This window comes from Perca flavescens, chromosome 14, assembly GCF_004354835.1.
Source record: "Perca flavescens isolate YP-PL-M2 chromosome 14, PFLA_1.0, whole genome shotgun sequence".
Taxonomy (NCBI): domain Eukaryota; kingdom Metazoa; phylum Chordata; class Actinopteri; order Perciformes; family Percidae; genus Perca; species Perca flavescens.
The window spans coordinates 15,913,405-15,938,081 of NC_041344.1; the positions used below are offsets into that span (position 1 = coordinate 15,913,405).

Genomic DNA, 24,677 nt, shown 5'->3' on the forward strand with positions numbered 1-24,677 from the left:
ATGTATATAAAGCCCATGCAAACACATGTACACACACTGCTCTTGCAGAACAGAATGCGATAAATTAGGCCCACAACATTTATTACTATATTAATGGTATAGTGTCCAAACAAATGTGTATAAGGTGCATTTGTTTTAACATTTCTCAGTGCTACTACATAAAGCATGAGGACATACAAATAACAGACAACAAATAACAGGTCTATGCAAGTCCAAAGTAAAGTCATTTTAGGTACAGAAAAATCTTGAATTTGTAACTAGCTTTAAACATGTGTTGATTGTGTTAGTGGGCTTGGTATTATAAACCTAAAACAGTTTACTGCTTGTTTGAACCTACTTTTATTACTTTACTTTTATTTATATTTTACTTCTATCTTCTTTATTTTGGAGTTAAACACTCGGTTTAGAAATGATTTCATTGTTTCATCACAGACAGAAAAAGCTCGTGGATCACAGCTCTTTCGTCAGCAGCGTCACCTCTGATGGCTGATTGACAGGTGGTTAGTTTGGTTAGTCTGATTAGCTGAGCTTGTTGGCGTTGGGAGAATATTGGCGTCTGTCTACCCTTGTGTGTGGTGTTAAACAATGGACTATTGTGGGATAAACTGGTACTTTTGCTTGGATTTTTCGCCACACAACGTCAAAGAAACCGTTTCCCAAGTGAGGAAGAAAAATGGATATTGTCACGCAGGGTGAAGTTCAGCCAGAACTTGTTTGTGTACGCTGCACGTGTCGACTTCGTTGATAACAGCAACAGGTGAGTTTTCCCAATTTGCTAATGAAATGGCAACACTACTGTTGCCTACACATATGTTATTGTTAGAACTGTTTTGTGTGTGTGTCATACAGGCGTGGGGTGACATTTTACAAAGTTGGCATTACTAAATGAAAGCATGAATTAATGGCGTTGTGTTCCAAACATTTTATGCAGGTGATGTCTCCGGTGTCTTCGTACACCGTCAGTTGTTACCGCCAAATCCACTTGGTTTCTTGTTGGGTTGATGAACAATGTGTGGCTGCTTTGTAGTGTTATTTTTATTTATTTTATATATATTCATGTTTGCTCAAACATACAGTTTCTGGCAGTTGGATTCATCTGTTATTGCCACTGCTGTAATCCGGCATTATTGCCATAACAACTAAAGGGTGGTGGAAATGATGTGAGGTGCCTTGAGGTAGTTTCTATTATTTATCTGATCTTGCTGATTTAATTTACATCAACTAGAAATGTCCCTACCCTCGTATGTGGACATCTGAGAAAAAGTCACAATAACCTATTTTATGTTTTGTGTAACTTTGTATACCTCATGTAGCCTACATTTAGGGTAAGGACGTTTTAGACTGAGCCTATTTAGCATTTTACAAACATTTATAGTCTGTGATATTTTTGTAGCTGGTTAAAACCATAGACTGTATAATATTAATGGACAACGCATCCGATTCTGCAAGTGCTGCAAATGCGGAAGTGCCTTAAACCTGCATTTTATCTGAATACCAGCAGGGGACACGTGCGGTAGCAAAAGGAGGTTGGTTTCTGTAGAAGTCTATGAGAAAGTAACACACTTCTCACTTGATTTATTACCTCAGTAAACATTTTCATAATGAGTTTTTAACGTCTCAATCGCTAGTTTTAAGTTTTCTGCAACACAGAATGGTGTACATTTTTTTTAATAATGGTCTTGTTGATTTTAAAATCTGCGATAAAGCAGGGGGTGTTTTAGGGCGTGGCTATGATGTGATTGCCAGTGAAAGTGTGGAACATAACGTGGCTCCTCCCTCACTCTTCCCTCTCGTCTAAAATTGTCACATCCGCAACCAGGATGGCTGCGCCCGTAACGGCAAACTCTACGACCAATAGCAGATCTCCACAAACCAATGGGTGACGTCACACATGCTCTGTCCATTAATATTTACAGTCTGTGGTTAAAACACCTGAGCTGGATGCACTCTTATTATATTGTGTATTTGAAAACCGCAACACCAACAAAGGAGCAGGGGCCCATTTCAGGAAGGAGGTTTAACAAACTCTGAGCCTAACTCTGAGTTGATTTACCCTGAGATGGGAAACTCTGAGTTTTCAGTTCCAGAACAGCCGATTCGAGTTGGTTCAATCAACTCAGTTAATGTTAATAAAAAAAGCTGTGTGAATAAAACATGATAATAGTGTTGGAGATATTGTGAGGCCAGGTGAAATTGGAGACAAAGCAATTGTGGAGTGAAAGCGATTTTTAAAATGGGAGTACTTCAGTAATTAAGGAAAAAAAGAAAAGAATAGAAAATTCTGTACGAAAAAGCAGAGAATGTCCAGAAAATGAAGAGGTGAGATGAGAGCGACAGAGGAAGATAAAGGAGGAACATAAATTATGAAGCGAATGGAATAGCTTGCATGACAGAGAGAGAGGGGTATGAATTGTAAAGAAAATGAAAGCCCCCACCAAGCACCGACCGGAGAATCTCTCTAGCACTAAAGGCATTTTAAATAAGTGAGGGAGATACAGCAGAGAGCTGATGACTGAAGCGAACAAAGACGGGAGGGGGGGCAAGAGAGAATGAGTGAATGAGATAAAGAGAGAGATGGTGAATGAGGCAGGGAAAGAGAGGTAGGGCAAGAGAAATGGGGAACAAATGCATCAGAGGGAGTTAAAGAGTGATTAAATGAAGCAGCAAGAGAAAGCAGGGAATGATAATGATCCTTGTGGAGTTAAGGGGGAGAGCATTAGGAAGAAGCAAGGTGGAGATAAAGTGAGTGACGGATGAGGGGAGTGCCAGAGAAAAAGGAAACTGAGGGAAATTAATGGTAAAGACAAGATGACAACAGAGATAGAAAGGTGGAGGTCTTTCTCTTCCTGTCTCAATTCTTCTCTCATTTTATACTTTCTCACTCACTGCCATCCCATCATTCAAGGGCTTCTTTTTTCCTGCCGTACAGTCTCTCTTGTTCGCCTGCTCTTCATTTCTTTATCCGTCCCGTGTATTTCTTTTTCTATCAGTGTTTCCTTTTTGGTTTTTTGACTTCCTGGTAATTTAGCCAGTAATGCATCCTGTCTCCGAAACATAATATCAAATTGTATGTGTAAAGAGCATGTGTAGGGAGTTAAAGAGACCAAAATGGGGAAAGAAAATGGAGTTGCTTTTCTTACCTTAATGTCAACATTAAGTACATTACTAAAAATACACATTAAGACTATACTTTTACCACAAATGTAGTTCTACTACTTAGGGCTGAGTTAAAATAATCTCTTCAATTAAAATCGATCTTTGTTTAAGTGATCCGATATTGATTAATAAAATCCCAAAATTGATCTTTTAATATATGCCTTTTTACCATGGATGTACACATAAACGATGTGCACATAAACGACAAAACTATCTAGAAATACAAATATGAAAAAAAAGTTTGAAATACAAAAGAAGTAATGGCAGCTGTCAAACAGCACAAGACACAGTATGTCAAAAAGAGTATACACAAGGTTAGACTATATCCTTGACGTTCCACTACTGGGATTGCTCCGTTACTGACGGAAATTCCGCTGGATTTCACTCATTTAAGCCGGATATCCGATGCCTTGGGCCTCCTTTGTGTTGGCATTTTAAACTCCATTTGATTTATGAGGACTATGGTTAACCTTTTCTCAGATCTCTGCAGGGTAAATCCAGACAGCTAGCTAGACTATCTGTCCAATCAGTTTTCTGTTGCATGACTAAAACAACTTTTGAACGTACACGTTCTACCAAAACAGGTTCCTTCATGAGGCTATTTTGCAGGGGCGCCGTTGCTCCGTGCGGCGCTCAGTGCCGTCCATGACGATTGTGATTGGTTTAAAGAAATGCCAATAAACCAGAGCACGTTTTTCTCCCATCCCGGAATGCTGTGTGGACTCGCCAGACCCTCCTCTGCAGCGCTGTGGAGGAAGGTATGGCAAAGCGAGACTAACACAAGGTAAACTGGGCATACTTTTTTTTTTTTTTTTTTTTTATGTGGCTGTTCACACATGTAATGGTTAATTCCTGATGGCATCAGCTTAAAGTAATCAGGACATGTGTGGGGTCATTGATAATCTTATATGCTGTTTTGAGTTAAGTATTAAGCTGTGTGAAGATCCTCTTTGACAAAGGGACAACAATACGAATCATCATCATCATAATATTGTAGTAGTAGTCATAGTAGTAACTGATATCAAAGCCCTTAATAGTCTAAAGCAAACAAATAACATGTCTTTGTTAGTGGTGACGATGGTGAAAGTAGGATTAAAGAGGTTAATTATTGATTTTATTTTTTAATGTTCATTTACTTGAGTTGCTTACTTGCAAAGTTGTGAATACGTTTACCTTATATCTCATTTCTGTCTCCCCCTATTTTTTAATGTGTGTCATGTTTCATTTCCTCTTTCCACCAAAAATGGACCACCAGACATCTACACCATCCATCACTGTACCAGCCAACCAGGCAATCAGCTGCTTCTACTGTGATTTTCACACACAGGCTGGTTGGGAGGATTTCTAGTGAGAGGTTACTGAATAAGCAGAGTTGGACTAAAGCAATTAACCCATTCATAAATTACCAAACAAAAATGGTATATAAATATCACGTTTATGGTTTCGTTAATCAATTATTTAGAGGGAAAAAAATGTGAACATACTGTATCTACTCAGATTTGTAGCGTTTTTCCAGCAGCATATACAGAAGTGAAAAGATGACACCAAGACACTTCCAAGTACAATGAAGCAGATAGATAATTTTAGGTATTTTCTCACAAGCTGCAAATCAATAGGAACTGTACAGCATTTGAGGGAACTGTGGAAAATCATTTAAAAGGTAACTTGGCAATAAGTTTGAGCTTCTCTCTGCTAGCTGTATTATTTGTAGGAGTGCAATAAAGTAGCACAGAATGGTTTGAAGTGTTTTTTTACCAAGTGTTTGGAGAATTGGTCATAAACATGACTTCACCACTTTTACCACTGGAGGGCAAATTGAACCGTAGTGAGATCCATAAAACAGTGACACATTTTTGCATATTTTATAACTACATAGTGAGAAATGCTCACTCATCAATAGAAAAATGTTTGTTTTCTTTTTTTTTTTTTTCTTTTACTTCGGTCAAGGCAGGAAATGGAATAATATCCTGTCTCCTTCATTAGCCCCCAATTGGGGCTGTGCTGGACACTGCTCTCTGGGCATCGGGTCATCTGGCTCCATCACTACATTTATGACCACCTGTTTTCCTGCGTGATGTTGTGCAGAACCCCACAGGCTAAAACAATGTTGCAGACTTTTTCTGCCGTGTATAGTAGCCCCCCCTCCCGCTGATGCAAGACAGAGCCATCTGCTCTTAATCAATCAGATGGAGCGCTCCACCGGGGCCCGTGCACGTACGTGTGCACTGTTGTATCGGCGCATAGAGGTCTTATAAAAGAGCCAGATCTGCCATTGCTGATAAGTGATAAACTGATGACTTCTCCTGTTAAACTAATTATATGCTGCACCGCAAGTCCGCACTGACTCAAAAACTTGCGTACACGAGTTCAGACCAGACATGAGATTTTTTTGCAGCCTACGCTCACGTTCAAATTGATAAATGCCGAGCTTTGCGTAGGAATCGGCATATGCCCGTCCTACACCTATTTTAGATTGTACACACGTTTCATAAATGAGGGCCATTGTAATCGGATGCCCGAAGCACTACTGGCTTCTTTTGACGCTTATGTACTCTCCTTACCCTATCTCACAGGATAAGCCCAGCCACCCTGCGGAGGAAACTCATTTTGGCCATTTGTTTCTGTGATTTCATTCTTTCAGGCACTACCCAGAGCTCATAACTAGGGCTGTGACGATAACCGCATCCCCGCAACATCAGCGGTGATATCACACTACCGCAGTGATGATATCATCACTGGCCTTACCGCATTTATTTTTTTATTTTATTAAATTTTTTGCTGGTGAAAGTTACAGGAGAACAGATGTGTGATGTGAAATATAATGAAAACAATAATCATTCTTTAGTTATCCTTATCGACTGTCTTCTATCCTATATTCAAGGGATTTTGGAGAAAAAAAACTTAAGTTGCTCGTCACTTCAGCTTTGCACAAGATGATGCACAGTCCAGTCAAATTTATGGGACGTTTTTTTGTCCAATTTATGAATTATTTCTACATTTCTAACATTCAATGTAATATACGGAAGGGAAAGCAAAGACATTTCTCTCTTCTCAGCTGAGGTGGATACGTTAATGTTACTGCTGTAGTGTTTATCATTGTACATTAGCCTAGCAGTTATGGGAGTTTCCTTCTGCTTATGGCTTAATCCTGACAAAACACTGGTGATGTTAGCCTGCATGCACATTTTGTAGCCTAAAACAGAGCAGCTTATATTTGGTAGAGCGAGCAACAAGTTATCGGACTGCAGAGTCACCCTCTCTTCTCTCTGTGAGCTCTGCTGCTAGACCACTGTGCTGCGAAGCATCTGCCATTGGCATTGTCAGCAAACATTTAATTTTTTTTATTTTTTTATTTATTGACAGTAGAGCTTTCTGAACTATCTGTGGAATAGTCTGTAAATGACAGCGAAACGCAGTAATGACTCACATCGAGCTGTACTGGAAACACTGTGCTGCAACATACAGTATGTTGTAAGGAAGTATTGACAACATATAAAGCCACGTGGTACAAGAAGCTTGTTTTATTGTTCACTTTTAACTCACTTTACATCATCTTTGCGATCCCTTTTTTCTCGCTCTATCGCTTTTTCTCACAGCCGCACTCATATGCTACTCTCACTGCTCCCTCTCCTTGTGCAACCACACAGGCGTTGACATAGGGCTGGGCAATATGGAGAAAATCAGATGTCACGATATTCTTGACCAATACCTCAATATCGATATTGCGGCGATATTCTAGGGTTGACAATTGGGGCTTTAACAAAATATCTTCACACTTAGATTTTAGATGAATAATCCTCAGTAATGTGGACATAATGTATAAGTGGGAAAAAGGTAAATAATAGAACAGCTAGAACAGTTTGGTAAGTTCAGAAAAGTATATCACTTTACTGTAATGCAGCCTTTATAAACCAGTAAAAGACAATACTTATGTCATATCACGATATTACAATATCCAAAATCTAAGACGATATCTAGTCTCATATCACGATATCAATATATTGCCCAGCCCTACGTTGACATCACTCACTTAAGGCGCCCTGCCATTTTCACTCTCGTAACGGGGGTTGCGGTTAACTGCCATGTCGTGGTGATACATTGCTTCTCCACCGCGGTAAGAAAAAATCTATACCGTCACAGCCCTACTCATAACCATAGGCGATGGTTGGAATGTAGATCGACTTCGAAAACCAAAGCTTTGCCTGCTTGCTTTTCACCACAACAATCCAGTTGAATAGGAGAAAAAATGAGGATAGGAGAAAACGCTCTGGTTTGTTTGCATTTCTTTAAACCAGTCACAATCCTCTACGGTGGTGATAAGCTCTGGTCGCAGAGACGGTGGCGCTGCAAAATGATCTCGGGAAGGAACTTGTTTTGGTGGAACATTTGCACCCTGCAAAAGAAAACGCCACATACAATATTAAATGAAGTTAACTGTTTACACAATACAGTAACATGAGCTATTTAAATTAGCTGGATACATGGTTAAACCTAATTTGCTCTTACCAGTGTATCGTCGTATGTATTTTGTCCATAGCAAATCCCCGCCAATTGGTCCCAAAACGTTCCAGTTAGATAGTAAATGCCGTAAATATATTCTTTGTAAATCTTTACAATCATTCCCCAAAAGAACGAAGCAGGCATGCCTTATTGCACGATCCAAATTTTCTTCAAAACTTTGCCATTTTGAAATTTGTTGTTTCCCTGAAGAGAGCGGAGTTAGACAACAGGAGTGGAAATTGAGGGACATCCGGCAGCGCCTGATGTTCCAGTGATTATCCTGGAAATGATTGTTGATCCAGACTAGTATGGAAATAATGTACCTGAATGAGGCCTCTCCACTTCGCCGTTGAAAACAAAGTGGAATAAAACATATAAATTTAAGTCTACACAAAACGTGCAATCAATTAGTAAGCTGACATCAAATGTATATACATGAGTTAGGAAACCTTTATTGCTGTGCTGCTGCGTTAGGTGTCAGAGCTCTTTAATCACAATGGTGACCATATCACAGCTCCTCTAGGAGATTGTTTTGTTGCCCGCTGAGGCTCTGCTGCCCTCCAGTCTACCAGCCAACTCTCTGTTTGAGACAGTCCTCCTAGATACCTTTTACACAAATAAAATACTAAACTGAAATTGCACTTCTGCCTTATAAAACCAGTTTTACCTCGACAGTGTCTTTGGTCTATCATAAGATATGATCATATTATGGTCTATCATCATCATATTGTTAATTTTCCAGACGTTAAAGGGGTGATAAAATGATTATATAGGGTATTTCACACCGTTCCTTATGGTCTCCTAATGGGGTATAATGTAACATTGGTTGAGCTGAAAATGGCCTGGTTGATATTTTATTGGCCCTTATGCATCCCTGTGTTTTGGCCCTATTTAGAGCTTTTCTTCCAAATATGGTATGTTCATGAGGAGCTGCGCGCTGATTGGTTGAGCGAATCGCCATACACACACATTAGAGACGCGCGCTATTGATTGAGCGAATCCCCAATACACACATTAGAGATGCGACAGAATCTCATATTCCAGACACAGCAATGTTTTGTTACCACTATATAAAGCTCAAATATGGGCCGTTTTACGAAAATTTATAGCTAATTGCAAATTTGGTAAGACGTGTCGGACTTTAGGAGCTCCATACAGTCTGACGAGAAAGCGGCAGCCTGCTGGGCTCCATACCCAGCGCAAAGTCACCCTTTGTGGATTATTGGACTATGGGGCTCCGCGGCCAGCTGCCGGCATTACTATAATATATTTACAGTTTGAATTTTGTCACGGCACTGATATCACAGCTACCCCAATGTCTTACAAAGCTAACGTCGTGTCCGATTTGAATTAAAGGTATTTTTATGAACTCAGGGTCTTGTTAGGAGGAGCAGCTAGCTAACTAGTTATATGTCACATTCAATACAATGGAGAAATATCGCAGCTAGCTAGCTACACTTTCAGCATAACTATAGTATATTTACAGTTTGAATTTTGTCACGGCATGTATATTACAGGTTCCCCAAGGTCTTACAAAGCTTAGCTAACACTTGTCAGATTTTGGATTTCAATTGAATGCATTTTTGTGAATGTCAGAGTTAGGAGGAAGCTAGCTAGCTCTCATTGATGGACTCCAGCTCACCGCGGCTCTATCAATGAGACTCGCGGACAAGAGGCGTTTATTTTGTAATGGAATAGCAGAGACCTGCGCGACCTAGATTCAGAACACTACCTGATCTCAGGTCAGTTGTGTAGCCTATGTAAATGTTGGGGCATAACCGTTCTCTTAATACACCAATGGGCGTGACAAAGGTACAGGTTTTGAGATGCTTACGTAAGCAACTAGCTTTGTTGAGATTTGCCCGTTTTCAGCAGCAGTTTCAAAATATGAGATTTTCATATTAAAGGGGTGTCAATGGGATTTTGAGCTTATATGCATGTCCTATTTACCCACCGAACTGTTGTTATTCAACTATGACAGGGTAAAATCTGTTTTGCATTCTATCACCCCTTTAAAATAAAGTAACTGTCCTTAAATTAATCACTTATACCTTTTTTAGATTTGTATTTAAAAGCACTGAAACAGTGATTGGAAAACTGTTAGACAAAAGTTTTAGAAAATAAATGTAATAATGAAATTAAACATTGGCAATTTGAAAATATTCAGACAGGTTATAATGTTGCTGTGTAGGGCCTTAACAAATTTGTGTGGCACTTAAGAGCAGGAGGACAAGAGACACCAAGCAGTCGTTTTTTTCTTGATGAAAATAGTGGTAGTTTAATATTTGCAATGAGAGTTAAATACACCAAAGAAAAGAACATTGACCATCCGATCCACCAAATAAGTTTAGAGTTTCACAAACTTGAAATAATGGCTTTCTCTCTGTTACTGTTAACATCTTCGACAATCTCTTGCACAGGACGGTTAAAATTTGGAACTGTTAAAGCTGACAGTCAGACTCAGCGGTGTCCACTTTCACCATAATCTCTAATTAAAAATGAATGATATTGAGTTTCCCGTCTACGATGTAACAGCCTAATCGAGGTGTGTATGTGTGTCCTCAGCCAGGTCAGGCCAGGTTGTAGATGGACTGACAGATGGAATGGAAAGCTAGAAAAGAAGATTTAGAGGGAACAGAAAAAGAGAAGACTGGAGGAGTTCAGGACAGGTGGAGCGTGAATAGGAGAAGAGGAAAGGACAGGAGCTGAAGAGAGGGGAGGTGAAAAACAAGGATGAACAAGGGGAGAAGTGTACCTGCGTTGAGACAATTAGTCCCACCTGCAGCTAACTCAAACTGTTAATACACTTTGTGTGTGTGTGTGTATGTGTGTGTGTGTACACATACCTTGTGTGGTAATGTAAGGTGTACACATACCTTGTGTGGTAATGTAAAGTGTACACTGTGTCAGTACATCTTTTAGGCTGTGAGCATGTGCTTTCTGGATGTGTGAGTGCATTGTGCTTGAATCGGTGTGTGGACTGAAGTTGTTTCTTCCCTGTTTGGCTCTATATACAACCTCAGTCCACCTGTGTAACACTGGGTTTCCCCAGGCAGCTGAAATTCTTTTTCCTTTATGTATTTCATTAATTTAAAACAAATGCAACAACAGCATTTAACATGAATGGAAAGGAGCAGAAAGAAGTAAAACTTATGTCTGCCCCTTTTTATCAACACAAAATCATTTACAGTTCCAGGTCATTTGAGCTGCCTCATGCAGCAGTCTCTTTTTCTAAGACTTCAAAACACAAAATACATCGATAAAGTTGATCTGCTACTCCGCAGTATTATATTTCTGCAACATTGATAATTTAACACACTTCTTAAACACATAAATGGACTTTGAAGTTTTAATTCTACAATCAAGACTGTTCCACAAACTGACACATTTTTCCTTTACAGCCGATTGGAACCTGGGTTTTGTAAAAACCTCATACCTTTTAATTCATATCTACTTTTCCTCTTACAGAATCTATTTTGCAAATTATTTGGTAAACTTTCCAGATGGGCTTTATACATTGGTTTTAGAAGGTTATACTCTACTAATTCATTAAATGACAGTGTTTTTAGTTGTATGAATAAAGGATTAGTTGGATCTCTGTATCCACTTCCACTGGTAACTCTAATCGCTCTTTTCTGTAAAAGTAAAATTGGATTAATGTATGTTTGTAGGTCAGATATGGAATAATCAATGAATTGTACAACAAAAACAATGCATTCTTATTTAGAGAATCTTTAACTTTATGCAGCACAGCTATTATTTGGGATACCTTTACTTTGATATTATCAATATGTGACTTCCATGTCAAATGTTCGTCAATCATAATACCTAGAAACTTAATCTCATGTGCCCTTTCAATTTCTAATCCATTAATAAACAATAACATGTCAACATGTTTCCTTTTACTGCAAAATATAAATTTAGTTTTGTTGATATTTAGGGACAATCTATTAGCATTGAACCACTTCATAATTTTCTGAAACTCATTCTCTACAATTTGTAGGACATCTTTTATATTTTTTTCCTGGAATAAAATAAAGTGGTGTCATGTTTTGTATGTCTTGTTATGACATTTTGATATTTTTCAAATATTTTAATAAAGAAGTTCATGTTTCAAGTTAAAGTACATGGAATTTTTTTTTTTTACCGTGGTATCGAAATCGACATCAAGCATGGTATTATTTCACTGGTATTTGCACCGACTACTGAATTTTTGGTATCGTGACACCCCTAGCCCGATGTTCACCACTCTCCCAAAGTTGGCTCCGAGTCGAACTTTCTGCTCCTCACCAAGGAGCTTCTCAGGTGCTGCAAGCAAATCACTACGCCCAAGTAGCCGAAGTAGCAGTGCTTCGCCTTTCTGAGAATATAGTTCCCAGTATGTATACAGTTAGAAGATGGCTGTGTCTCATGTGACCTTGTTATTTTTTAATGTAAATAGGAAAATGTTTGCGTTATTTTGTCACTTATTGGGGCCAGTATCTATGCTAAGCAAGGCTAGCATTGGGTGCCTCTGACAGAGTTACAACACGCACAGAGATGAGAAGGGTATGTATGGACTTATCTACAGTGGGGGAAATAAGTATTTGACCCCTTGCTGATTTTGCAGGTTTGCCCACTTACAAAGAATGCAAAAATCTACAATTTTAATCATATGTACATTCTAACAGTGAAAGACAGAATCCCAAAGAAAAATCCAGAAAATCACATCATATGAATTTATTAAAATTGATAACCATCTGATGAGGAAAAACAAGTATTTGACCCCCTGGACAAACAACATGTTAATATTTTGTAGAAAAGCCATTATTGGCCAGCACAGATGTCAAACGGTTTTTATAGTTGGTGACAAAGTTTGTGCACATTTCGGCAGGGATGTTGGCCCACTCCTCCCTGCAGACAGCCTCCAAATCATTCAGGTTCCGAGGTTGTCGCCTGGCAACTCGAATTTTAAGCTCCCTCCAAAGATTTTCAATCAGATTCAGGTCTGGAGACTGGCTAGGCCACTCCAGAACCTTGATGTGCTTCTTCTTCAGCCACTCTTTTGTTGCTTTGGTGGTGTGCTTAGGGTCGTTGTCGTGCTGAAACACCCATCCTCGACCCATCTTCAGCTCTCTCACTGAGGGAAGGAGATGTCAGTCCAGAATTCCACGATACATGGCCCGTCCATCCTCCCCTCAATACGATGGAGTTGTCCCGTCCCCTGGCTGAAAAACATCCCCAAAGCATGATGTTGCCACCACCATGCTTGACGGTGGGGATGGTGTTCTTTGGGTTGTACTCGGTGTTCTTTGCCCTCCAAACACGACGAGTTGAGTTGAGGCCAAAAAGTTCTATTTTGGTCTCATCTGACCACATCACCTTCTTCCAAGCCTCTTCTGAGTCGTCCAGGTGGTGAATGGCGAACTTCATGCGGGCCTGTACATGTTTCTTCTTGAGCAGGGGGACCTTGCGTGCGCTGCAGGATTTCAATCCATGACGGCGTAGTGTGTTACCAACCGTTTCTTTTGTAACTGTGGTCCCAGCTGCCTTCAGTTGATTCATCAGTTCCCCCCTTGTGGTTTTGGGATGATTCCTCACCGTTCGCATGATCAGGGACACCCCACGAGGCAAGATCTTGTGTGGAGGCCCAGACCGAGGGAGGTTGGCGGTGGTGTGGTGCTTCTTCCATTTCCTGATAACTGCACCGACAGTTTATCTTTTCTCTCAAGTTGCTTTCCGATTCTCTTGTAGCCCATCCCAGCCTTGTGCAGATCAACAATCTTGTCCCTGATGTCCGTAGAAAGCTCTTTGGTCTTGCCCATGGTAGTGATGTTGGATGCTGGTTGTTTGGGTGTTCACAGGTGTCTTTTATACAGGTAACGAGGTGAGGCAGGTATATTTGATGTAGATAATTGGTTCGGATTGGGACTGTGTCTTAAAGAAAGACTAACTGGCTTGTAGGAGCCAGAATACTTGCTGTTTGTCCAGGGGGTCAAATACTTGTTTTTCCTCATCAGATGGTTATCAATTTTAATAAATTCATATGATGTGATTTTCTGGAATTTTCTTTGGGATTCTGTCTTTCACTGTTAGAATGTACATATGATTAAAATTGTAGATTTTTGCATTCTTTGTAAGTGGGCAAACCTGCAAAATCCGCAAGGGGTCAAATACTTATTTCCCCCACTGTAACTCTGGGGGATACAGTGAATAAGCTGAAGTCCCAATAAGTCGGCATGTTCCTTTTAACAGCTAGCTTGGCAGAGGGTAAGGCTGTGCAGTTAATCGATTTTTTTTTGATTACGATTTCTACTCGTAACGATCCCAAAAAACAATTATTTTGCACAATACGTTTGCAAAGGGGACATTTCACAGTTCAAGGTGTTTTCACTGTTGATTTAACGGTTTCACTCTGTTTTTTTAAATTCAATAACTGTCTTTCCAAAAGTCAATGAGTAATCGTGTAAAATAATCGTGATTTCGATATTGACCAAAATAATCATGATTATGATTCTTTCCATAATCGAGCAGCCCTAGCAGAGGGATGGCCAGGCAGTTGGTATTCCTGCTGAGTTTTTATATATCTTTTGTTTTAGAACTAGTGGCATTGTAGTAACGTTAGCATTGTAGCAATGACAACTAGCTGGTTGTTAGCAATACTTAACGTTATTTGAAATAAACTAAGCGACCGTTCGGTATTTATGGAATGGACCACCGGAGGAAAATAGGGGAGGTTCATGTCTTTTTATTCTTTGTTGAGGGGAGGGTCACCCAAAATTGTATAGACTAGGAAGGGGGGGGGTCACACAACTTTTGTATTCATGAAACAGCAAAATTTCAAAGTGGCTTGTTTGGTGCATATTTATCCATGTAGCTCTCAGTCTCGGCCCCCGCTACCAGATGGGTCTGACCCATGAGTTTTCTGTGGGGCAGGGGGAGCACTGCCCCCCTGGTGGCTGAAACGGGTAATTGCATTGTTTAAAAAATGAGTATAATGAGAGTATATAATGAGAATAATGACGTCTGGCATGACCAGATATTTTATAAATATTTTAAATAACAAAAAACAACTAAATGGTGGTAGGTAATACGTCAGATTTAATATACTACTAAAAATATTACCTGGCTGACGATGGGAGCAGCAGGACATAAAAAACTAAAATTACTGTTGCACTATGTCTGCACATCTTGCCGTGCCAAGGTTGCAATAAAGGTTTCCTAAATCATGTATATACATTTGATGTCAGCTTACTAATTGATTGCACGTTTTGTGTAGACTTAAATTTATATGTTTTATTCCACTTTGTTTTCAACGGCGAAGTGGAGAGGCCTCATTCAGCTGGTTGGAGCTGGCTGATGAATTTGACGCGTGTAGGACTTGCTGGATACCCTGTATCATTTACCTTTTTGTGGATTATTTTTTTTTCGTGTCATTAGATTACGTCAAAATATGGATCGTTTTTCTTAACGTTTTATGTGACTGCGCTTCGTTTCTGCGTTTGGAGAGGCATCCCAACAGACATTTTAGTTGAATTTAAGTGTCAGGGCATTCCACCACCGTCTGTCTATTGTGTTCCAAGACAGCCGTGCCGCGATTGGATTTCATAAGGGCGAATTGTTAAATTGTTACAATGTAATTTTAAAATCTGCTTTAAAAATAAACATATATATTTTGGAATATAATATACGGTCTATGGTTCAGCTTCGTCAGCTTTATATATATATGCTAAAATATACAATGACTGAGGAAGCCTAGTGACGAGTCCATAGCAACCAGTTTGTGTGTTGAATTTTTTTACCCAGAGTGCTTTGGTGAATGGTCTCAATGTTTTGTTTTATTTCATGCTAACTTAGTATTTGAAGTAATGCAGGAAGTGTGCATTTAGTTTCCATGCTTATTGTGTTTCCACAACAATGTTAATGAGTAAATCTACTGAAATGGCCACCACACCATAACAGAGGAGTGGGATGCGTCCGATGAGAATGCAGAGGTTTAAGCATGTATGTCATGGCTGTAAAAAATAAATGGCATCTGTACATTTTTACCAAGTGCTAACAAGTACAGAAGCCACCTCAAATTGATGGAGAGGGTCATGCCTTATTTCACAATCATTTTGTAGGGTTGTAGAATTTTTTATTTTACTGGCAAAGGGAGAGATCCCAAAACTCCTCTCTTGGCCCTTTTTTATATAAACACGGAACAGTCCCTAAACACAACTTTTTAAGTGGCAAAGTGTGTGACTGGAGTAGAAAACTTACCAAATAGTTTGTGATTGGCCAGAAAGAAACCAATAGAAACTCATATCAACAACAAGTTGTCTGCAAAGCATGTACACTGTCGGCATCATGTTGTGGTGACGCAATTCCGCTTGGAATCCGCTGCACGTCACTGATACAGTGGCGTTGCAGTTGAAAAAAAATTGCCTGTGGAAATCCAGTGTAATGTTCCACTATTCTTTTCCTCTACAAATGTTCTTTGCTGTTGGCATGATGCTCATTTCCTGCCTCATCTCGACACACTGAGTCAGTCCCTGCTGGTCTGTTCCACTGAATAACTTTCATCGTCGTTATTTGCAGAATGTGCTGCAATTTTCTCCCTGTAACCACAATACAAAAAGCCCAGGATGCTGTGGGCTCTTATCCTTTCTTTACCAGGACACCACACTTAGTCTCACACACATACACTTGCTTTGTCATTGTTGTATCAGTACTGTATGTTGCTGTGTTGTTGCCTGTTGCATCACCTGTCTGCATAGGGGTTGTATAAGGTATTTCAAATTGCTTAATGACTGTGAGCTCTCACCAACCCTTGTTATATACTGAACATATTACCTTCAGTGTTTGTGCGTACGTGTCTGTGTCTCGGAGGGACAATTTAGACTTAGCGTAAAATCTGTTTTTAAATGATTGTTCAGACAGCATGATGCTGCAAAACAAAACACACACACACACACACACACAACACAATGTTTGTTTGACATATACTACAGCAATGAATCTTTAATGGGTTGACTTGGTGTTTAGTCAAACAACAAAACACTGAGAGGGAGGAATTTCCCTTTTCAAAGGAAAGGGCCTCATATGTCTTCGAACAGAATAGCTCAATGACTGCATGACTTAAAACTGCATTTAAGATGTGGTAAAAAAGTTGTTTTGGTATCATGAAGCAGTGACGAGCAACAAAGCATGTGCCAAAGCATTAACTGAAAATTGCATTGAAAAAAAAGTCCCTATGTTTTTAAAGCAACACTATATAACTTTTCCCGCTTCGTTCCCCCTACAGGTCTCATTGGATCTACAGCTGCAGCTAAAAGTTACATAGTGTTGCTTTAAAGTAATAAGTTTGGCTTTGAGAAGCTTTTAAAATGACTCCACAACCAAGTCATAAATGTGTTCCATAAAGGATATATTAGTACCATATGGATTTTCAGTGGTGTAAAAATACTAAATTATACGTAATGCTTAAGGTAAAGTACAGAAGTATAGCAAGAGAATGAACTTAAGCATCAAAATTAAAAATACTCATTATGCCCCCTTCAGATTGTCACATATATACGTTTGTGTTAAGTTTCACATCCCTGTGAAATGTAGTTTACTAAGGGTATAAAGTAACACCAAATGGACATACACAGTTAAAGTACCTCATAATTGGACCAAGTGCAGATCTTGAATCTACTTAGTTACTTTCTTCCAGCCCGCAGGTCTGGATGTGGGCAGGAGAGAGTTCAGACAGTTAGCGCTTTGCAAAAGCTTTGCTTTCTGAACCCAAAGTGCTCAGATGTATCGTCTACCCACACAAAAAACAAATGTCTTTGCTACCAGAACGGATTAAAATGATGTTGTGTGGACACTGCAGACAGAGAATCAATAATCATTGAAGCGAACCATGCTACCATTTACAGTGGGAATTGGACTAGAAATGTTTTATCCAGGTCTCCTAAATGGAAGAAATGGTGCCCGGATGTCCTCATGAGAAAAGACCCACGTAGAAGAGTAAAAATGTGCTTGCGTTGCCAATTAAATTGTACCCACTAACAGACTGACCGAATTGGCCAATGGAGTGATTTTAGAGACAGGATGGCATACGAGAGAAAGCTGAGATGGGGCACCGTCTTAAGGCAGATTTTAAGGAGGTACTCTGCTTATAGGAAAAAGCTTTTCTAGTAGCAGTAGTGAAGAACAAGTACCTTCTCTCAAAGCGTGCTGTCTCAAGCAGGTCTTTGGCTGGGTGAGAAGGGTCATGGGAATCTCTGCTACCCTTTCCTGACACTTCGCTGGTCTTTGATAGAGCGACACACAGCCACAGACCCTCTCAGCAGGACAGATGACACTGCAGATATTTCTGAGGGGTAGAAGAGGGGAGCAAACCAGACAGTGATGGACGTTGTGCTGATGCTTATAAAAACAGATCTGTGGACTTGGTTAAGTATTAGTTATAACATGTACAGTTTTCTGCTGCGACATGAAAAAACAGCCTCAATTGTGCTTGTTTTTGTTGGCATCATTTTTGGAGTGTTTGAGATAATGTACTTTGGGATCATGAATAACCCTCCCATGTTCATTTTTATGCCTATTATTTTTTTAAATGTGACTCTTTATTGATCAGTATACGACCCTTCTGCCCCTCACCTCCATTCAGGTCAGAGCCTGGGGCTGAACAACATGTCCTCCTGTTTGAGTGATGTCTCTCTAATAACTGAGCCACACTGCTGTCTGTAATATCCATGAGGGGATGAGTAGGCAATTGTTGTAAAAAGTGTGAGACCTGAATCTTGATTGTTTTCTGCACATTATGCTCCAATTTGTATGTCTGCACTCGACCATTACAGTCGGCCGACCCATCTCGCATGGATGCCAGTGTGGTGTCATCACACTGGCAAACTGGCAAGAGTTTGAGCTCTTTGACAAAAGGGGCACTGGAGGGGTCATCGTTGTTGTGAGGAGCATAGAGGAGGGAGGAGTGTGCACTTATCCCTACGATGTACCTGTGCTTTTTATCAGGACACACACATACACAAACATACCACAAATTTTTCCCCTGGAAGTACCAACTCATTTGAAGAGTATTTAGTTACCATGGCAACGTGCACTGTAGCTCGGACAAGGGGCTCAGTAGGAAATGGTGTGTGTGTGTGTGTGTGTGTGTGTGTGTGTGTGTGTGTGTGAAGGAGAGATCAATGAGGAGCGTCCATGGGTCACATCGATGCTGAATGTGATTTGGTTGAGCTTTTGTCAGATGTGTCTGGGTTTCATGATTATGGCCACGATAATTTATCACTATTATTCATTGATTTTAGGGACATAATACATTTGTATTGCACTTTCACATTTTAATAAACAGAGCACTGCTTTCACTTTCATGTTGTGCTACATTCCTGCTAAATTTTTGCATCAAAATAAGACTTAAAATAACTGGTCACTGGTGAGGGGAGTTCTGCTGCGCAGAACTCGCAGGAGATGCTTTTCTCTAAATGAAAATAGCTTGTCCACCTTAAAGTTCGGTCAGCCCACCTTAAGTGAGTCTCAAAGGGGCTGTATTAGATATATAGAAAAAAAGTGGTCTGGGATTGCCTCCACACCGCTCTCACAGATCATTCCCTCATGGCCCTCACGTGCTCTAACATGCATGCGCGGCTATAGTGTGTAGTTTCTGTTGCCCCCATAAGGAATTCTACTCCTAATAGTTAAAAAACCCATTACTAACCTGTTCAAGAGCAGTAAGGCAACATCCGTGTCTGACCTCTTAGGAAAAGCCACACCAATGGTTATTCATTTCGTTTGTCTTTGCTGTTGGTCACTTTCTTTGTTTGGATTTTAGTCCTGCTGAATGTGTAGGTCTTTTCTTAGCAGTACAATCTGACTGAAACATTTCGTGGGTGCTTATTTGGGTTTTCAGGCATTCACCTGCAACAAGGCAGACCTCTTCGTCTACAAAGCTTAACGCTGCTGTTGTCCGTTCTCATCATCCACATCATTCGAGCTGCTGCGTACAAAAGTCGCCAGACTACACCATTCGTAAACCTAGCCATACTAAGAAATTCAGAGAGAATTCTGTGGAGCTGATAGGCTTAATTAGCTTTGTAATAACTTATTTGGCAATGGCTTGAATGTAACTGATGTTCATTTATATAAAATAGTCGTGCACTATAGCTGTACATCTGGATAATTGACACTGCTTACTGTATTACAGAGTAAGTAGTCCCTATTAAAACTGCTAGCTGCATTGCTGCTGTAGATACCACCAGAGGTTAGTGAGATAGGGTGGATCAATCCTTCATGCGTAGAATCATCCTCCATCATTAAGCATTATAGCATAAGTCAGGCTATTTCAACAGTGCTTTATCAGCGCTGGAGTATGGTCTGGCTACACCCTTTATCATTCTGGGATAGGGGAAAAACACTCTGGCTTGATTGCATTTCTTTAAACCAATCACAATTGTCTTGAGCGACACTAAGCTCTGTCCAATCTGTCAGACACCGGCTGCAAACAGGAGCCGAGCGCCCGCACTGGACCTCGGGCTGCAGAGAGTCAGACGTCTTCTCGATTTCTTCCGCGAGCTGCGATGTGTCAAGCCAGGTTGGAAATCGGACACAGGAATGCCACCGGACAGCCGGATACCTTTTTTAGAAAATAAAACAAATTTCAAAATAAAACACCCAGTTTTATGTTAATTTTGGCTGCCTTGACTTCTCAGCTGTGTTTAGAGCGAGACAGGCGATCAGGCACAGAGAGAGTCACCAGCAACCCTACTGACTGAGCTACTGTCACCCCCAATAACTTAGACACACAATCAATATCTGACACCTATTCATAATAGAGGATGGATAGATATTTAGAAATGATGTTTGGGTTTGGGTCGGGCTCGGTCACATCAGCGCGATAAGGCGTTGAACATTTTAAATTTAAAACCGCTTATTATGTAGGTGCGCGCCTGTGTTAACGTGCGCTTGTTGCCTCATGTGCGCTGATGCACTCATCTGTTGACATTTCCGAATGCCTTTCTACAGTTGCTTAATAAAAGCAACTGTGCCATTTCCCCTTAACATTTAATGTGTCATTAGTATGAGAAAAAAACAAGATTTTAACTGTGTCGGCCTCGGACATAAATATCTTAATGCCTTTTCGGGCTCGGGGCGGGTTCGGTTACTCCTCTGTCGGAAGTGGGCCGGGTTCGGACAGAAAAATGCGGCCCGATCCGCACTCTAATTCAGAACCTTTTTAAATGTCACCAAAAAAGGCCTCTCAAACAGGTAGACACATTCACACACACTGCAGCTTTCTGTAATCAATGGCTATAGATGTGAGTGCGGACACACATACACACACATACAGCAGAATGACACTCAGTCAGTTTCAGTGGGACCAACCTATACCTGCGGTTAATCTAGAAAATGTATTCATAACCTTTAAATATGAGACATGCAATACACACAAGCGTTAAACTCATTCCGTCACACACACGCAACCCGAGTGACCCTGCAATTTTCTGCGATTGTGTGATTGATGAGCCTATTGATGTTTCATATGGTTCATCTCTTGGGTTATGACCTAATGTATTGATCCAAGACTGTGTGTGAGTCTTTGTACATGTGTGCATCTATTTTGCATTAGAATGTAAATGTGTGTGTGTGTGCGAGGCTGTCTTGATGCATGTGTACATGTGAATGGATTGTGTATCAATCTTTTATGAATGTGTGTGTTTGAGGTGTGTGCGTGACCTTCTGTCCTTGATTACAGGCAGGGCATGATTGGAATAATCGTTCTGCTGACGGGTGGTGGGGGGAGTTGGGGGCTTGTCACTGAGGCGTTCAGTACCTCACCTGAATCCTGCACAAACCTCATGAGATGTTTGATGTTTTGGCAAGTGCTTTGAACAGTGGTGAATTGTGGATGACATGTCAAAACTACCCTTGATGACATTGTTTTTAAAACTTCACTGGACAAGTTTATTTATTTTTTAAATGCGCTACTCTGACATTCATCTAACTGAGATGGAGCAGATTTGCTCAATTGTTTTAAATTAATTTCTAGTGTATGCAAGGGCGTAGCACCAGACCCTTGGCCCTATGCATAGGCAGTCCTGATGGGCCCCCACGTTCCTCAATGCATTTATCTGGCCATAGTCCTGGATCCTCTGGCAAAAACTGGTCTGCACTGCTCTGCCTACTTTCCAGTTCCTCATTTCCACACTGTGCTCAGAGCAACACTCATGCTCCCTGCTGTCTTCACTCCCATCATCCTCAATCAGATGTTCTCTGTCAACTTTCTCTATGAAGGATACATCTGATATTAACCTATTATCCTAATTGTAACCTAATATAATAAACACACTAAGATGTTAGTGTTACTTAACACCTTTCAGTCAAAATGGCTAAACATTGTTTGCTTTAATTTTGATATAAGCTTCTGTTGTTTCAAATCCAAAAAGGAGGCTGAGGGGTCTGTTGCTCCCTGCTGTGACAGTTTCTGAAACTGAGGGCCATGTGTTTCACAATGTTAACATCTGCTTCTACTGAATCTGACATAACTATAATGTTGACATGATATGTATCTACCGATGAGCTACCTATGACACTTATTAGCCTATTATTGCTAATTATAGACATTATAGCCTATGAATTTAAAATTAAACATGTTTTAAATTAGGCTATTACAATGGTGTGTTGTATGCAAACAGCATTGTTAGTGTAGTTTATTTATTTAGCCTTTACCTCAGATTACAAGTATAACCAAATTATCATTTGAAAGTGTATGTTCTGCTCTTTCTATGGTTTGTCTCAGTCCGTTTTTAGTGCTAACGGTCGCGGAGATATTCAAGCAGTTTAGCACCATGGATTTGGTTTTCTAGTTTGTGCTCACCTTTCTTCAGTCAGTTTTTTCCTCAAGTCAGTTACCAATTGTTTCCACTCATTTTGTTTTCTCTCCTTCTCCTGTCTTTCCTTTCTTTTTGGTAGCCTGATTTGGCTTTCTTTGAGAGACATTTCTACAGCAGAAGTTTGTGCTCCACCAGACGCTCAACTGAACTAGCTAACGTAAACAAAATGCGTGCAGATGGACTAAACCATTTGCTGCATTAGCAAGGGGTGGATGAGACCTTTTTAGATTTTTATTTTTTTTTATATACAAAATGTAGTCAGTCAATCAACCAGGTTATTCAGCCAATACACTAACTTTACATTTCATCTAACATGCATTATGAAATTTAATTAGGAAATGAAAATATCCAGGTGAAATAAAATATATTCCAGATTTTTCAAGGGCCCTCTCTCCCCTTCGGTTTTACCCCCAGTCCGACGCCCCTGAGTGTATGCTTACTGGGAGAACACTTTCTTTAGCACAGGAAAGGAGTAATTGCAGGTCAAAAAATAAAGTTAGCAGGCTAATCATATGCTAGATGATTTCTGAACCATGGTGGTTCAAACTGGATTTTTAGACCATGATCAGGCGGAGTGCGTTTGCAGGTTGCAAAATGTGAGACGCACTGCCTTTTGTTGACGACTCCTTGATCAGACCAGTTGCGTCTTTTTGTTATTCTTGCTAGGCAACCATTGAATTACCCATCCTCAGCCAGCCGTTATTTTGCTGCAAAGTTAAATGACATTGAGCGTTATTTCCGATCGGAGTACAAGTTTTTGCAACTTGAATCGTTCAGGGTGCACTGGAGAAGAAAAATGTGATGCGCTCAGCAATGCAAAAGCAGCGAGCAAAACGCTTCACTCTTATCTAAAAAAATTCCAAAAAGACGCCCAAGGGGCCTTAGTCTCCTGCCAAGTGCAGCTTACTCCGTATTCACACTAGTTGTAACACATCAGTGGTACTTAGTTATTTTGCAAGGGACCATAAGTCCAATACATATCGACTCAGTCTTTTGTTCACGGACTAGATGCCAATTGCTGTTTTTCCACAGTAAGGCAGCGGCAGCTAAGCAAAAATGTAGAGGTAGAAGGACCGTGCCTTGCTAAACCTTTTTTTTTTTTTTTTTTTTTTTTTTTTTTTTTTTTAAATCAGAAATCTCACAAGACATAGTTTAATCAATGAATGAAACTTGTTTTCTTTAGGCTACACATTAGTTACATGTCAACATATAAAGTAAAGCCAGGGTTTCATGCATCCACCAAAGCTCAATGTCTGTTTTGGGAGGCAATACAGAAATATGTCATGATTGAAGAAAAAAAGGGCTTGCATGGGGACTACATATATTGTATAAAATGTAAGGTGCATATTCAACTGGGCCTACAATAACATGTAGTGCTGCCTAAAGACTTAACACATACCTTATTATGGTGCATACAATACCCCTGCAGTAAGTCCAAGGAGCCCCTGTTGAAGATCTCTGATCTAGAGAGAGATAGAGATTGCAGTAGCAAAACTTTATTGAAATAATGTGCTGCTGTAACTTTTCCATAAATAATGAAAATGTCCTAATTAAGTTTTGGTCTATGCAAAAATAACTTTTTACAGTTGTAATGCAAAGCACTTACCATTTATATAGAAAACACAACAGGACAGAAAATACAGTGTACTTGACCATCCACGCAAACAGCAATTAATTAGGCCCAGTTGAATATGCACCTTAAATTGAATTGTGGTTTTCTACTCATGTGTTGGACTTAAAACAGTGTGAATGGAAAGCAATTACAAACAAGTTTATTTTATTTTTTACCATTTTCCTTGTTTTGTTGTTATTGCAGGGACATTCAGACCCTGCATGGTGCTGAAAACAGCTTGTGTACACACAAGCTCTCACAGACTCAGTGCTGCAGCTGGAGATATACACTGGCCATATACAGTATAACATTGCCTAGAGCCCATCTCTACCTTTTGTTTTCCCCCTCTTTTGTTTCTTTCTGCTGAGTTAGTAAATTAGCATCCACATCACATTTACAGGGATCCACATCCACAAACACAAAATCTAGAGTTTATACTGGCTTTTGACTCTTAAGTGGAGAAAAAAAAGAATTTAGAAATTTCAAAGAAGATGGCAAAACTAAAGCAACAGCAAAGACTAAAAATCTTTAGTCGCACCACATAGCCTTAA

The 24,677-nt window shown here is 39.9% G+C and overlaps 1 long non-coding RNA gene across 1 annotated transcript in view; it reads left to right on the forward strand.

The window, feature by feature from the left end:
* The first annotated feature begins 477 nt into the window (after nt 1–477).
* Nucleotides 478–24,677, forward strand: part of LOC114568344 (uncharacterized) — a 114,598-nt gene continuing 90,398 nt past the window's right edge. The window contains exon 1 of the long non-coding RNA XR_003694269.1: nt 478–757. This is a non-coding gene — a long non-coding RNA (uncharacterized LOC114568344). The remainder of the gene's footprint in view (nt 758–24,677) is intronic.